Source organism: Tursiops truncatus, chromosome 12 (genome assembly GCF_011762595.2).
Source record: "Tursiops truncatus isolate mTurTru1 chromosome 12, mTurTru1.mat.Y, whole genome shotgun sequence".
Taxonomy (NCBI): Eukaryota; Metazoa; Chordata; class Mammalia; order Artiodactyla; family Delphinidae; genus Tursiops; species Tursiops truncatus.
Genome location: NC_047045.1, coordinates 80,941,812 through 80,958,202, shown reverse-complemented (window position 1 = coordinate 80,958,202; position 16,391 = coordinate 80,941,812). Strand labels below are relative to the sequence as shown.

General features: G+C 42.8%; 1 protein-coding gene across 6 annotated transcripts in view; it reads left to right on the top strand.

Annotated features, from left to right (window-relative positions):
- Window positions 1-16,391, top strand: part of RSPH3 (radial spoke head 3) — a 95,710-nt gene that overhangs the window by 34,215 nt on the left and 45,104 nt on the right. The window contains exon 9 of one of the 6 annotated variants that reach the window (XR_012324963.1): window positions 2,616-2,824. The exons of 4 other annotated variants lie outside the window; for them this stretch is intronic. The gene's annotated coding sequence lies outside the window, so the exon portion shown is untranslated. Of the gene's footprint in view, window positions 1-2,615; window positions 14,731-16,391 lie in introns of those variants that run through there. One more of the 6 variants, XR_004529318.2, reaches the window with a different exon arrangement.

Here is a 16,391-nt window from a genome sequence, read left to right as displayed (position 1 = left end):
ACATTTGTTATATGTGGTCTTTTTGACAAAAGTCATTCTGACGGGTGTGAGGTGATATTCATTATGGTTTTGAATTGCTTTTCCCTGGCTATTAGTGATGTTGAGCATCTTTTCATGTGTCTATTGGCCGTCAGTATGTCTTCTTTGGAAAAATGCCTATTAAGGTCTTCTGCCTGTTCTTTGATTGGGTTGTTTGTTTTTTCTATATTGAGTTTTATGAGCTGTTTGTATATTTTGGATATTAACGCCTCATCAGTCATACCATTTGCAAATATTTTCATATTTTCCCCCTTTCCGTAGGTTGTCTTTCATTTTGTCAGTGATTTCCTTTGCTGTGTAAAGGCTTTTAAGTTTAATTAGGTCCTATTTGTTTATTTTTGCTTTTGTTTCCTTTGCCTGAGCAGACAGATCCAGAAAGATATTGCTATGAGTTATGTTAAAGAGTGTTCTGCCTGTGTTTTCTTCTGTGGTTTCAGGTCATACATTTAGGTCTTTAATCCATTTTGAGTTTATTTTTGTATGTGGTGTGAGAAAATGTTCAAATTTCATTCACTTTCCAGTTTTCCCAGCACCAGTTATTGAAGAGACTGTCTTTTCTCCACTGTATATTCTTGCCTCCTTTGTCATGAGTTAATTGACCATAATTGTGTGGGTTTATTTCTGAGCTCTCTATTTTGTTTCATTGATCTGCGTATCTGTTTTTGTGCCAGTACCATTACCTTTTGAGTACTGTTGCTTTGTAGTATAGTCTGAAGTCAGGGCATGTGATACCTCCACCTTTGTTCTTTTTTCTCAAGATTGCTTTGTCTATTCAGGATCTTTTCTGGTTCCATATAAATTTAAGGATTATTTGTTCTAGTTCTATGAAAAGTTTGATAGGGATTGCATTAAATCTGTAGATTGCTTTGGGTAGTATGGACATCTTAACAATATTAATTCTTCCAATACATAAACATGGGATATCTTTCCATTTTTTTGCGTCATCTTCAGTCTCCTTTATCAGTGTTTTGTAGTTTTCAGAGTATAGGCCTTTTACCTCCTTGGTTAAGTTTATTCCTAGGAATTTTATTCTTTTTGATGTAATTTTAAACAGAATCATTTTATTGCTTTTTCTTTTTGATAGTTCATTATAGTGTACAGAAATGCAACAGATTTCTGTATATTAATTTTGTATCCTGCAACTTTACTAAATTCTAATAGTTTTTTGGTGGAGACTTGGAGACTTCAGGGTTTTCTATATAAGGTATCATGTCATCTGCAAATACATGACAGTTTTACTTCTTCCCTTCCAATCTGGATGACTTTTCTTTTTCTTGTCTGAGCGCTGTGGCTAGGACTTCCAATAATATGTCAAATAGAAGTGGCAAGAGTGGATATCCTTGTCTTATTCTTGATTTTAGAAGAAAAGGTTTCAGCTTTTCACCATTGAGTATAATGTTGGCTGTGGATTTGTCATAAATGGCCCTTATTATGTTAAGATATGTTCCCTCCATACCAACTTTGATAAGAATTTTTATAATGTTGAATTTTGCCAAATGCTTTTTCTGCATCTATTGAGATGATCCTGTGATTTTTATCCTTCATTTTGTTCATATGGTGTGTCAGATTAATTGATTTGTGGATATTGAACCATCCTTGCATCCCTGGAATTAAATCCCACCTAATCATGATATATGATCCTTTTTAAATCTTGTTGAATTCTGTTTGCTAATATTTTGTTGAAGATTTTTGCATCTGTATTCATCACAGATATTGACCTGTAATTTTCTTTTTTTGTTGTGTCTTTGTCTGATTTTAGTTATCAGAGTAATGGTGGCCTTATAGAATAAAGTTGGGAATGTTCCCTCCTCTTCAATATTTTGAAATAGTTTGAGAGGGATAGGTATTAGCTCTTCTTTATATGTTTGGTAGAATTCCCCTGTGAAGCCATCCAGTTCTGGACTTTCGTTAGCTGGGAGGTTTTTTTGTTTGTTTGTTTGTTTGTTTGTTTGTTTGTTTTCTGCGGTACGTGGGCCTCTCACCACTGCAGCCCCTCCCACTGCGGAGCACAGGCTCCGGACGTGCAGACCCAGCAGCCATAGCTCACGTTCCCAGCCGCTCCGCGGCATGTGGGATTCTCCCGGACCAGGGCACAAACCCGTGTACCCCGCATCGGCAGGCGGACTCCCAACCACTGCGCCACCAGAGAAGCCCCAGTTTGCTGTTGTTTATTCCATTATTTTATTTCATTGAGACTATTTGGAAGTTATTAAACATTACTAAAAAGGAAAAAGATCACCTATAGTCTCACCACCAAAAGCTAATAGGAGTTATCACCTATAATATTTTCTTCCAGTCTTTTTTTTTTTTTAACATGAATGTGTATGTTTATAATTCCACCAAATTGGGATCATGTTGAATATCGTTTCATTTTCTGCTGTTATCATTTAATCTCTTTTGCATTTCACACTTCATTCAGTATTCTTTACAAACAGTACCTAACGTGCAATTACTGGTTTAATGATGTCCTACTGTTGGTCCTTGAAGAACCTTAGGCTCAATACATATTGATGTTAACTGCTTTCCAGAAAGATTGCCCCAGCTTTTTTTTTTTTTTTTTTTTTTGCGGTTCACAGGCCTCTCACTGTTGTGGCCTCTCCCGTTGCGGAGCACAGGCTCTGGACGTGCAGGCTCAGTGGCCATGGCTCACGGGCCCAGCCGCTCCGCGACATGTGGGATCTTCCCAGACCGGGGCACGAACCCGCGTCCCCTGCATCGGCAGGCGGACTCTCAACCACTGCGCCACGAGGGAAGCCCTGCCCCAGCTTTTTACCCTCCCATCAAGGTCAGTGTAATTTGGATGTTATATTTTTACCTTCTTGAAATAAATCACCTTTAAGCTAAAAGGCAAATAGGAATCTCAACCTCCAGTAATGACAGAATAAGACCTGACTGGAGAACTCCCCACAGAAAGCAACTGTAAGCCCTAGACATAATACAAAAAGCAACTATCTCAATGAATTGGAGAGTGAACAAAGCAGACAGAATTTGGTGGAAAGGACAAGCTCAGAGTAGGAGAGGAGGGAGCTGCACAAAGTAAGTTCCCTGTTTTATGGCTTCTATTCTGGGGTTAAACGTGGTCTATGAGTAGTGCGTGTTCTTGGAGGAGGTGCTAATTGAAAACAGCAATCTCTTTGGCCAGAGAATCATGGGCACTGAAGAGAGTAGAGGAATCTTGGAAGGGAAAGAGCAAGAAAGAGTTCCACCAAATGCGTCTACTCACATCTGAGTGACCTCTGAACCATGTATATATAAACCAAACTGAGCAGCTCCTCTAAGGACAAAATATCTGAACTGAGACTGGAACTGTCACCCAAAAAATAGATTTTACAATTCAAGCACAGACAAGATAGTTGCCTGCTTAAACAAAAGAAACAATCATGTGAGAAAAATAAAAGAATCCGGAATTTCCCCAATTTAATATTTATCATTACTGGGATACAGTCGATACCTACTTGTCATATAAAGAACCAAGAGAATGGAACACATTCTCAAGGTAAAAGAAAATCAACTGAGTCCAACACCAGGATGTTCCAGATACTGGGACTAGAAGACAGTGATTTTAAACTGCTATCTTCTTCAATGAAGTAAAATAAAATATGCTTTCAGTAAGTAAAACCTAAGAAATATCAGGAGAAAAGGAGAAATGATTAAAGAAAGAACAAAATGACATTCTAGAACTGAAAAATACAATTTCTGAAGTTTTTAAATTATTGGATGGACTTATCAGACAAATGGAGATGACAGAATAAATAGTATACTTGAAGAGAAATCAATAGAAATTATTCAGTGTGAAGAACAGAGAAAAAAGTGAAAGATATCAGATTGTCAGTGAACACCAAGCAGAATAAACAGGAAAAATTTCACACCAGGGCACATCATAGTCAGACTGTTGAAAGCCAAAAATAAATAGCAAATGTTGAAAGTCATAAGAGGAAAATGACACATTACATACTGGGGAAAAATGCTTTGATTAACAAATGAGTTCAAATCAGAAACTATTCAGGCCAGAAGAGAATGGACCAACATCTTTAAAGTGTGAAAGAAACAAATGACCTGGAAATATATACCCTTCAAGAATAAAGGTGAAATAAAGACATTTTTAGACCAAAGAAGACAGAATTTATCACCAAGAAACCTACATTTCAAGAAATGCTAACAGAAGTTCTTCAGGCTGAAGGGAAACGATACCAGATAGAAAGTTGGATCCTCAAAAAATAATAAAGAGGATGAGAAAGGATAAATATCGAGACATGTGAAAGATAATTTTCTTCTTTTTGCTTTTTCCACTTCTAAATTCTTTATACAGTATAAGTCTTATAGCTGTTTAAAGCAAAAATTATAAAAATTGTCCTTGATAATAAATAATTAAATGTTTACTCAGCAAAGGTTTTTATGAGTACCTTTGAGAACAAAATTGCGTACTTAATATATGCCAGGCACCATATCAAGCCTTTTTGCATGCCTCAATTTAATTATCACAGCAGTCCTATAAGATAAGAATTCCCATTTTACGTTAGAGGAAACTGAGACTGTGAGAACTTAGGTGACTTGCCTGTGGCTGGCCTGCTCGTTCAGAGCAGAACCAGTACCTGATTCCAGTTCTGCCTGATCGTCAAGCCCAGGCTCTCAACTCCGCATACACAGCTGCCTCCCATCTATTTGGACTATAAAGTATGAGACACGTCTGGAAATACGAAGTGCTAGAAGAGAGATAGAGACCAGAGCCTGCAGTGCTAGTGGGAGGAGAGGTCAATGTGGACTGCAGAGAAACAGGGAAACCTTTAATGAAGAGGGGGAGATTTTAACAGGGCCTTGAACAATGGTTAGGGTTTGTATTGGCATTAAGGTAGGAATAAGCAAAATACTTGGGAAGGAAGTATGGGGATAGTAAGCCTACTAGACTTACACTAACATTTCATGGTGGAAACCAGTATGAAATTGGTTTAGAAAAGGAAATTGGAGGGAATTCCCTGGCTGTCCAGTGGTTAGGACTCCGTGCTTTCACTGCCGAGAACGCAGGTTCAAATCCCTGGTCAGGGAACTAAGATCCTGCAAGCCACGCCAAAAAAAAGAAAAAAGAAAAGTAAATTAGAGCCAGGCTGGAAAAGCTTGGATATAAGTATAAGGTATAGCCGTGTGTGTGTGTGTGTGTGTGTGTGTGTGTATTTTATATATATATGTATATAAAATCATATCAGAGACACTTTTCCAAACCTTAGACACCTCACTAGTATAATCAATCCTCTCTCTTTCCTTCACACCTACTTCTTGAAACAGGGACTGCACTTGTCCTCGCATTCTTACCTCCTACTGTTTTCAAACCCATGGCAATCTGGATTTTGTCTTCATCACTCCCCTGAAACTGGTCATCCTAAAGTCTCCAGTGATTTCTCAAGTTTCAGATAGAGACTTGCTTATCTTACTGACTTTCACAATAATTAACATTCCTAAGCCCTCCTGTGTGAAGCTGAAACTAATTCTCATGTGTCTCTGTCTTGGTCTGTCCCATGTGCGCTTCTCCCTTCCTTTCTCTGCTAGTAGTCAGTGTTCTTCAAGGTTCTCTTCTCTCTCATCTCTCACTTAGTGCTTCTACTCCCCAAATCCCAGGTAATCTCATCAACACCCACGACTTCAACCCACCTACACTCTGATGAGACCTCGGGCCTAAGCTCCAAATCTATATCACTAACCATTTCTAGATAGCTCTGTCCAGAACTATGAACTACTTCCAAGTTATCAAATTAGCCTGCCAGAGATTCATGGATGCTTTGACATAAGACTCCTGAGTCGGAGACATAGGGTGATATGTTACTCACAGCAAGAGTTGTACCCAGAATATCAGCGTTTTTGTGCTGGTTCTGGAGCTCTGGTTCCCACAAGGCAAAATGAAGGCCAGATGGAACTTGCACATGCGGTGAGTGGCCTCATGGGAGAGGAACGTGAGCTTAGAGAACTCCAGTCTTCTATAGTGGGCAGCAGGCATGCCTGCTCTTTGCTCCAGAGGGAGACACTATCATTTTCTTCAAAAGTTGTTCAAGTGTTTTGGGACTTCCCTGGCCGTTCAGTGGTTAGGACTTCACCTTCCAATGCAGGGGGTGCAGGTTTGATCCCTGTTTGGGGAGCCAAGATCCCACATGCCTTGCGGCCAAAAACCCAAACCATAAAAGAGAAGCAATATTGTAACAAATTCAGAACAGTCCACATAAAAAAAAAAAAAAAATCTTAAAAAAAAAAAAAATGTCGTTCAGGTTTTCTTCAAAGGTTATTTGCTACCTAAACACCCCTGAAAAGATAGAGTCTGAAACAGGGCAGTCCATGACTTGCTCTCAGGATGCACAGAAACTAAGGTGACTCACAGAGAACTGTTTCTTTACAAGTTCCATTGTGCTTTCACACCGGCCTCTCAAATGCAAGACATAGTTAAACAAATTCATCGTCATCTTCTGAATTGGTTCCTTTCTGTCTTCACTATATTGAATTAACGGTACTACCCACCATTGATTTCCTTACTTCTATACATCAATATAGGCTAAAAGCTGAACTACTTAAAAAGAAATCCAAAAATCTCAATGGCTTAAACCCAATAAAACTTTATGTTACTCTTATGTAAAACCCAGTTCAGATGTTCCTGGGATGGTGACTCTCCTGAGAATCTCCCTTACAAAAAAATAAATCAAATATCCAGGCTGTTCCTGTTTTGTGGCTCCACAATCCTGCGGCTTCAGGGTCTCTTTGGCTTAATCACATGTGCAGTCATTCAACTCGACAGCATTCCCTCTCCCGTCATTTTCTTCTAGACCATTGCAACCACCTGCCTCCAGTCTTAGCGTCCTCTCACTTATACTCTGGCAATCCATCAGAACTTTAGATCTGATTGTGTCACTTTCCTCCTGAAAATCCTTCATTGTCTTAACCGTAGTATACAAAGTATAAAGTCCAAACTCCTTAATAGGACATGCAGGGCCTCTGTGATCTGGCCTCTTCCTATCTTTCCAGGCACATTTCCCATGACTCTCGCACACATAACCCTTTGTTCTCACCAAATCAAATTACTAATGATTTCCTGATTCTTATTTCCTCTGGTTTGCTTCTCTGCTTTTGCACGTGTTGTTCCTCTTGCCTATAAACCTCCCCCAACCACTGCCACACACACACATACACACATATGCACACACATACACACACACCATTTGCCTGTTTAGCAAACTTCTCATCCTTAAATACTCAGCTAAAGTGTCCCCACTTCATGAAGCCTCTGCCTTAGGACTGTAGCGTTCTGGCAGCACACATACCGGCCTGAATAGTACTTACGGGAGAAAAACTTAGAAACAGGAGTAGTGAAGTGCAGAGTTTCCCCATTCTCCATCCCAATCTGGGGGAGCTGACAGGGATTGAGCAGAGCTGGAATTAGACTCCAGGAGAGAAACCTCAGCCCTGTGTTACGACATGCATCTGATCAGTTGCATAATAGGTAAGTATTAGGCCCTCCCCTAGCATGATCAGGGTCTGAGATCCAGGCCTTATAGCTGCGGCTGTATAACGTGGTGGATCCGTGATTTCCAGCTCTGATCTGCCACTCGGCATTCCATCAGGACTGACTGCACTGCCTTAAGCACTTAGCTATGGCCGGTTTCCTTAGCGCAGATTGAAGATCCCAGTGGTCTCCATGGAAAGCCAGCTCTATCTCTGAAAGGCCAGTTCTGCAGAGGCGGAGTCCTGGATAGGTTGACCTCTACCTCAGTTCACCTTCCTGCATCCAAAAGCTGCCTCATTCCTTGTTCCATCAGCATCTCGTGCCATTTCACTCACGAGGACTGAGATGCCAGTCCTTGACATACTCTAAAGAGGCATTGCAGAACAGACTAGAGGCTGTAAGGTCCAGATCCAGGCAAGAAAAGAGGTCACAAGATCAGAGCCAGCGTCATGGCTGTGGCACCTGTGTCCCGTTGCTTTTATAGGGGCTCGAGCTTGATTTAATGCCCTGTTGTCACTACCTTGAAATTTTTAATAGTTTTTGCACAGGGGCGCCACATTTTTATTTTGCATTGCAGCCGCAAACTAACGTAGCCAGTCCTGTCCAGGGTGTTCCCTGGAACGTCGGAAACAAGCGTCCTTCTCATTCTTACATGTGGGAGACTGACTGTTCTAACTCCCTGCTGGGTTGGCCCATATTCAGCATGACGTGTTGGCCAGTGGGCAGACAGGCACACCCTTAGGCAGACAGCACAATGTCAGGAGTGATCCTCTTATCCAGAACCACCCTGGCCAAGGAAGCAGGCCAACCTGCTGGGTCTTTATGCCTTGGAAAATCTCACTGGCTCTTTGTCTAAGCACAGCTAACAGATCACTATCACTATTGTCAGCTCAGTTACCCCCAGCCAAGAATGAAGCCACTTGAGCAATTGTGGTGTCTCCTGTATTCCACCGGAATATTCCACCATCACAGGAACTGGGGCCGGGGGCTGGCTGCTCTGGATAAGTGTCACGTGTAGTCACAGGGATCAGTTGGTCAGTGGCCATTCTCCCCAGCAGTGGGCACAGCGATGCCATGAGAATGGACTCTCTGAGGTCAGCAGTGTTGCCCTCAAGCATTCTCCAGTGGCGTCCCTGTCATCCTGGCAGACTGAGCATGGCCTGCTCAGTCCCAGGGCCGAAGGTCCATTGCTGGCACTGTTACCTCAGATTCAGCCCCCATCACGTGGTGTTATCACTGTTCATCAGCCAGTTTCTACCACTAGACTGTGAGCTCCCTGAAGACCGAGATATGCTTTACATTTGAATTTTCGGATCCACATCGTGGGCATCGACAAATGTCCACCACGTGAACAAAACCAAGGAAGGGTTAGCCAACATTCGTCTGGCTTAAACTTCAACAAAGCTATTATATCAAGCTCACTTCATTTAATTGTTTTCCATATTTTTCTGACCCCTTGGTTTGCCGGTACCCATTCTCATAATTCACCTCAACTCATACATTCACACTTGTAGTGCATGAACAGTGCTTGCCCAAATGACCAACGCCTTGTTTACTTTTTCACATACCTAGTAATATTTTTGTGTCAACCAATTTTCATGCTTTCCTATGACTTTGGTTTTTCCTAAATTTCTAGTATCTGATCACTTTTTTAATAAGATGAATCAATAAGATACACTCTTTAGGATGCTGTTACTAACATCACCTTAAAAAAAAACTCGTTTCAAAAGTAATTTTGGCAATTAAGTTAATCAGTGACTCATTTTTGTTAGTTACCTTGTTGGATAAAACTAAGCTACTCAGTGCTTTAAAGGTAAACTTATTAACTGCCTCTTGGTTGAGTTTCTGTGTTCTCTGTAATGCAGTCATGCCACAGGGTGGTAAACTGGACTCCGTTCTCAGGGGTTGCGCTGAGGCCGCTGAGAAAGAGGCAGGAGGTGCAGGGTACTGCCTGGGGAGCAGGGGCGCTTGGAGCAGTGCCCCGAGGAGCTGCAGGGAGCCAAGTACCCCAGAGTGGGGGTCCTTTGGGGGTGACTGGAGTGCTGTGCAGTTTCTAGGTGGGAAAGAGGCTTCCCGGAGACCACTCAGGAGTTTGACCTACAATCCCTGGAGCTGCAGTTAATTGCCATTGAAGGGTTTACAGCAGACTTTAAGAAGTATCACCAAATAATAAAGAACGGATTTACACAGCATGTCATGAGTGACATGCTGCTGGACAGGAGCATTCAGACGCCCCTCAGGACATTCTAGGGCAGGACCTAGCATGCCCCTTGTTCCCGCCCGCCCCACCGACCAACAGCTCGGTGACGTGAGCGTCTGGCTGGCAGGCCCTCAGAGCCACCCCAGCAGCCGATGGCAGAGCCCGCGTCTTCAGGCAGTGTGAGTGCAAGAGTCAAGCCCTCGCATCCGCCGTCCAGAGGGCCCTGATGGCAGAGCACAGCTGCCCACCTTGGGGGGGTCTCCCTCTCCCTGGCCCGGGCTCGGAGGGGAGAGAAACAGGCGTTCACAGCAAGCTGGGGAGACTGGGGGAGAAAAGGAGGAGGGGCCCGACACACCACCCCCGGGCCTCTGCCACCCCGCTGCAGACCAGCAGACCTGAAGCTGGCTGAGTCCCGGAAGGGGAGGCACTTCCGGTTGGATGAGCGTCTGGATTTTGACCGCTGCACTGCGTTAGACTCAGTTATTAAACTGGAGGTTTAAGTGCCTAAGTGCCTTAAGAGTGACCAGAGGGCTTCCCTGGTGGCGCAGTGGTTGAGAGTCCGCCTGCCGGTGCAGGGGACACGGGTTCGTGCCCCGGTCCGGGAAGATCCCACGTGCCGCGGAGCAGCTAGGCCCGTGAGCCATGGCCGCTGAGCCTGCGCGTCCGGAGCCTGTGCTCCGCAACGGGAGAGGCCACAACAGTGAGAGGCCCGCGTACCGCAAAATAAATAAATAAATAAATAAATAAATAAATGAATAAATGAATGAATGACCAGAAAAGCTCTAGAAGGTGCCCAAGATTTCATCCAAAAGCAAGGAGAAACAAGTCCACAGAGAGGGCTTAACGAGCCAGTGGGGGAAGAATGAAGTTGTGTTCTGCCTGCCCTGCCTCAAGTACAGCTTGCTCAGTACTCTGCTACCACTGTGTAGGAGTAAAGTGTATTCATTAAATGCCGTGAAGGTCAACTTCTCGACATTGCCACCCTGTATAGATTCTTTTGTTCTATTGCACAATCATTTATCTTTCTCTAAACATAACACAAAGGAAATGCAAACACACGTTTACAGAGCATTGAGTTTCTAAGCAGACATACAGCCAGCTTGCGATCTTGCCCTGGTAAAGTTGAATACTTTGGCAGCCAGCAGCGTTTCAGCAGGTCCCTGAATTGTAAGCGAAGCCACCGTAATCAATAGAAAATATCAGGTAGTGACTTCACATCTTTTATTCTCATTCCTTTTAGGAAGAGTCCTTAGAAGTTTAAAAGTTTACCAAAATAACAGGAATACATAGCATTTTGCACGATGCTGAACTGAATCAATTTAGTTAAGAGGGTTCTCAATATTTATCTTCAAACTACTATATCCAGTTATCTGTTTTTAAAAAATCTATCAGAAAATGAGAATGGAGTTTTTAAATATAAAATAGTAAAGCTAAATAAAAGGCTCTCCTATAAAGCTGAAGTTCCTTGACAGCTGAAGCCAGTGAGTTCAGAGGAGACGGGATAGGCCACGCTGGCCTTGGCAGTAACATCGCGAGAACCCAGCAGCGGTGTGCCAATGTTGCATCAAGGAATGCTGTGACCCCGCTACTGTTCGTCTGCTTCTCTAGAACTTCACTTCAGACTCTGAAGTAATAAAACATTTGAGTTTTATTTCCACGAGGTCTAGGAATTATTATTCAGAAGGTGGCTCAGCCTGATGGGTCATCCAAGACCATTCTAGCACATAATGTGTGTGTGATGAATGTTAATTTTTAATATAAGAACAATACTGAATAAGAACTATTCCCTTTAGCCTGACACACCAGAACTAAATTGACTATATCTTATAGACAGATGTATTTGCTGTTGTTACATTAATACCTCTATACACATATAAGGGAATGCTACTTGTGATATCTTTGTCTGGATTTGGTATTAAAGTGGTGCTGGCCTCATAGAAAAAGTTCAGAAGTATTCCTTCCTCTGTAAATTTTTGGAATAGTTTCAGGATAGGTGTTAACTCTTCTCATTTAGAGAAGAGTTTAGTTTTGTAGAATTCACCCATGAAGCCACCTGGTCCTGGACTTCTGTTTGTTGGGAGTTTTTAAATTACTGATTCAATTTCATTACTGGTAACTGGTCGGTTAATATTTTCTGTTTCTTCCTGGTTCAGTCTTGGGAGATTGTACCTTCCTAAGAATTTGTCCGTTTCTTCTAAGTTGTCCATTTTCTAGGCATATAGTTGTTCATAATAGTCTCCTATGATCCTTTGTATTTCTGTCATGTCGGTCGTAACTTCTCCTTTTTCATTTCTAATTTTATTGATCTGGCTCCTCTCCCTTCTTGATGCGTCTGGCTAAAGGTTTATCAATTTTGTTTACTTTTTTCAAAGAACCAGCTTTTAGTTTCACTGATCTTTTCTATTGTTTTTCCTGTCTCTATTTCAATTATTTCTGCTCTGATCTATACGATTTCTTTCCTTCTCCTAACGTTGGGTTTTGTTTGTTCTCCTTTCTCTAGTTGCTTTAGGTATAAGGTTAAGTTGTTTATCTGAGATTTTTCTTGTTTCCTGAGGTAAGCTTGTAAACTATAAACTACTGAGGGAATGGTATTTGAAGTGTGCCTCTTTTAAAGAATTATGCTGAGAAATAACATAGTACTTTCAAAAGATTGAAATCATACTACCTACTCCCTGAAGGCCAATTGAAAATTGTGTATACCAACTTAATTTTTCTCTGCTCTTCAGTCTGGATTGTGGAAACTTTCATTCTGGCTTCTGTATTATGATGTCTGGTCAAGGATAAAATCTTCTGGGAGGGCAATAGTAGTTTTAAGAAAGGAATGACCTCAGATTTGTATTTTGAAGATAATTCTAGCAGAACTTTAAAATAGATTTTCGGTATGATTGGAAACAGGAAGGTACAATCCCAGTTGTCCAGACAAGAGATAGTAAGGTATTGAGAGCGTGGAAAATGAAAGCAAGGGACAGTTATGAGAGACAAAGCTGAGAGATTATAGATGAAGCAAAGTCTGTAAGTTAAGAGAAGATGAAATCAAATTCAGGTGAAGAAATTGGACTAATTAATTGCTCACTGAGTCTCAGTTTTCACATTTCTCAACTGGAGATTCAACAATATATTCCCTCAGCCTCATCACAAGATTTCTGTAAAAAATAAAATAGGTAAATGTCAAATGGCTTTGTAGTTTCAAAAATGATCCACAGATATTTTTTCTTATTATCTCTTGAAATAGATTTTTAAAATTTGTGTGCCAAAGCAAAAATATGTCACCAACAGATTGAGCCACAGCCGCTTGTGCAATAAATACACACTGCATGCCTGCTGTGTGCCAGGAACTACTATTCTAGACACTGAGGTTCCAGCAGTGACCAAAACAGACCAGAGGCCTGCCCTCATGTAGCTCCCACTCTAGTATCAAAAGACATAGGAACAGCCTTTGGGAGCCTACCCTGCTTCTGAGTAGAGACAGTGAAAGACGAGAAGATAGTGGAAGTGCCTGTGACAGAAACAGGACTGAAAGGAACTGCTGGTTTGCAGGGAAGGAACAGGGCGGCTGTGATTTGGAACCTGTTCAGGTTGTGGGGAAACATCCTCGTGGACGTATGCAAATAAGCTGTTGGGGTGACAAGAGTTTGGGCCACAGGGAAACTGGACTGGTTTGGGGGCACCATCTCATAAAGGTGGTAACTGAAAGTGAAAGAATGAATGAGATCTTGGAGAGTGAAAGAGGAGAGAAATTCACAGGGTGATAGTTGTAGAATGCAGTTAATGGACAGGAGGAAGGAAGAGGAGGCAGTGAAAGGAACAGATGATATGACAGAAAACCTGAAGAAATGGGACAGTAGAACAGAAAGTTGGATTTAGCTTCTAAAAAAATCATTGTAGGATTCCTTTAGGCAGCCTTCCATCTTAATTTAAAATTAATTAAACTTGGGCTTCCCTGGTGGCGCAGTGGTTGAGAGTCCGCCTGCCGATGCAGGGGACACGAGTTCGTGCCCCGGTCCGGAAAGATCCCACGTGCCGCAGAGCGGCTGGGCCGGTGAGCCATGGCCGCTGAGCCTGCGCGTCCGGAGCCTGTGCTCTGCAACGGGAGAGGCCACAACAGTGAGAGGCCCGTGTACCGCAAAAAAAAAAAAAAAAAAAAAAAAAAAACGAAAAAATTAATTAAACTTGTAAAAATCACACTTTATACAGACTCTAGATATACCTCAACTTCATCTAAGAAAACCATACCTGAATTTTTCACATTTCTAGACCAAAAGTTAATATTCAGTCATAATAGGATACTTTAAAAATACTTAATTCTCTAAAATGAATATCAAAACGTGACTAATTAGTTTCTGATATAAGTTGTCAGCAGTTCTTGTTATGATTTATTTAACATAGGACCACATTTCATCATTCACAGCATAGTTGTGTATTAGAATTTTGCTACCACACCTCCCCGCAAAAAAGAAATGCTGGAAGTGATAAGCTGAATAATGGTTCGCCGAAGATGTCCACATCCTAATCCCCAGAAACTGTAAAGATGTTACCTTTCATGGCAAAAAGGACTTTGTAGATGTGACTAAGTTAAGGATCTTGAGATGGGGAGATGAACCTGGATTATCTAGTTGGGCCCAATGTAATCACAAGGGTCCTTATCAGAGGAAAGCAGGTGGGTCAGAGTCAGAGAAGCTGATGTGACAGTGGCAGCAGAGGTTGTGGTGATGTGCAGCCACAAGCCAGGGATTGTGGGCAGCCTCTAAAAGCTGGAAAAAGCAGGGAAATATATTCTCCTCTGGAGCCTCCAGAAGGAAGCAGCCCTGCTGACACCTCAGTTTTAGCCAACTGAAGCTAATTTCGGGCTTCTGACCTCCAGAACCGTAAGACAGTAAACATGTGCTGTTCCAAAGCCACAAAGTGGTCATTTGTTATGGCAGCAGTAGGAAACTAATATGCTCAATAAACATTCTTAGTGGAAGAGAGGACTTTAAAGTCAGATGAGTTAATTGTCAAAATTCCTAAAACTTCAGGGATTACTTTCATAAACTGTCTAAAAACAAAAACAAATAATAGAAAACAGACCTATGGTCTGGACTGCACTAATGATTGACATGCCTACTGTCATGTTGTTACTGATGGCATAGTGATTGCCACCAGCAGGTCCACTCCAGGAGAATTTTGTGTATGTACGATATTAGAAACCCTTGTTGTTTTACTTTTCATATTTTTTCAGATTCATATGATGGCTTTTCTTTTTCCAAGTTCAATTACTATGCAAGAACTTGACCCTTTATAACGTAGAAAATACTGGATGTAAGCACCAGGTCAGTGCTTGCTCCCTGTGCTATCGCAAGTTGCTCCCCCACACAGCCTTGCACACAGCAAGGGGGTGCTCAGTGGCTGTCTGTTGAGTAAATGAGCAGCGTGAAGCCCCGTCAGGAGCACTGCACTCTTGTCCTGGCCCCTGCCTGGCGGCTGTGGAAGGGGGAAAGCCCTTCCGTTCTCTCATTTCACTTTCTTCATTTGTCGAGTGAGGGCCTCAACTAGATCTATGTAAAGTATCTTCCAAATTCCTGAATACTGTGAATGACGGCATCATGCTCACTCTTGTTCACTTCTCACAGGCAGTGATGGATGTAAAAGATTGTGTCAAAAATCCTCCACCATTTTCATTTGTGACCCTCCCTCAAATGCCCACTTTTTTTTTTTTTTTTTTTTTTTTTTGCGGTACGCGGGCCTCTCACTGTTGTGGCCTTTCCCACCGCGGAGCACAGGCTCCGGACGTGCAGACTCAGCGGCCGTGGCTCACGGGCCCAGCCGCTCCGCGGCATGTGGGATCCTCCCGGACCGGGGCACGAACCCACGTCACCTGCATCGGCAGGCGGACTCCCAACCACTGCACCACCAGGGAAGCACTCAAATGCCCACTTTTTTTTTTTTTTTTTGCGGTACGCGGGCCTCTCACTGCTGCGGCCTCTCCCGTTGCGGAGCACAGGCTCCGGACGCGCAGGCCCAGCGACCATGGCTCACGGGCCCAGCCGCTCCGCGGCATGTGGGATCCTCGCGGACCAGGGCACGAACCCGCGTCCCCTGCATCGGCAGGCGGACTCTCAACCACTGTGCCACCAGGGAAGCCCCAAATGCCCACTTTTAAAGTCAATACCAATGTCATCTCCCTCAAGCCTCCTGAACATCCTCCAAGGAACCTTTTTTGCAGGGCTTGGACGAGCAGTGCAATGGGACTCCAGCCACAGCATCAAATGTGGTAAGACTCCTGGCTGCTGCAGTCATAGACATCTGTAACAGACATTTAAGGGTGCCAAGTGCCCAGGAAAAAAAAAAAAAAAAAAAAAAAAAAAACCCCAAAGCATGTGAGGCTTTGTCAGCGTGGAGAGAATAGCTAAGTGTACAAGACGTAGAGCCATGCTAAGCTCCCTGCGCTCGGTGTGGCGCTGCAGCCCCCCAGCTGCCCCAGATACAGTGAGCACTGTCATTATCCCCCTGGATACAGGGGGAGCTAAGACCACTGAAGCTGAGTAATTTGTCCCAAGGTCACATAACTATTCAGAGGCAGGGCCAGGATTCACACCCAGCAGGCTGGCTCCAGAGGCCCCTCCTACTAAGCTGGGAAAGGACAATCAGCTCTACAACTACCATCTAAGTGAATTAGCAAATAGGAAGCTTGCCTCT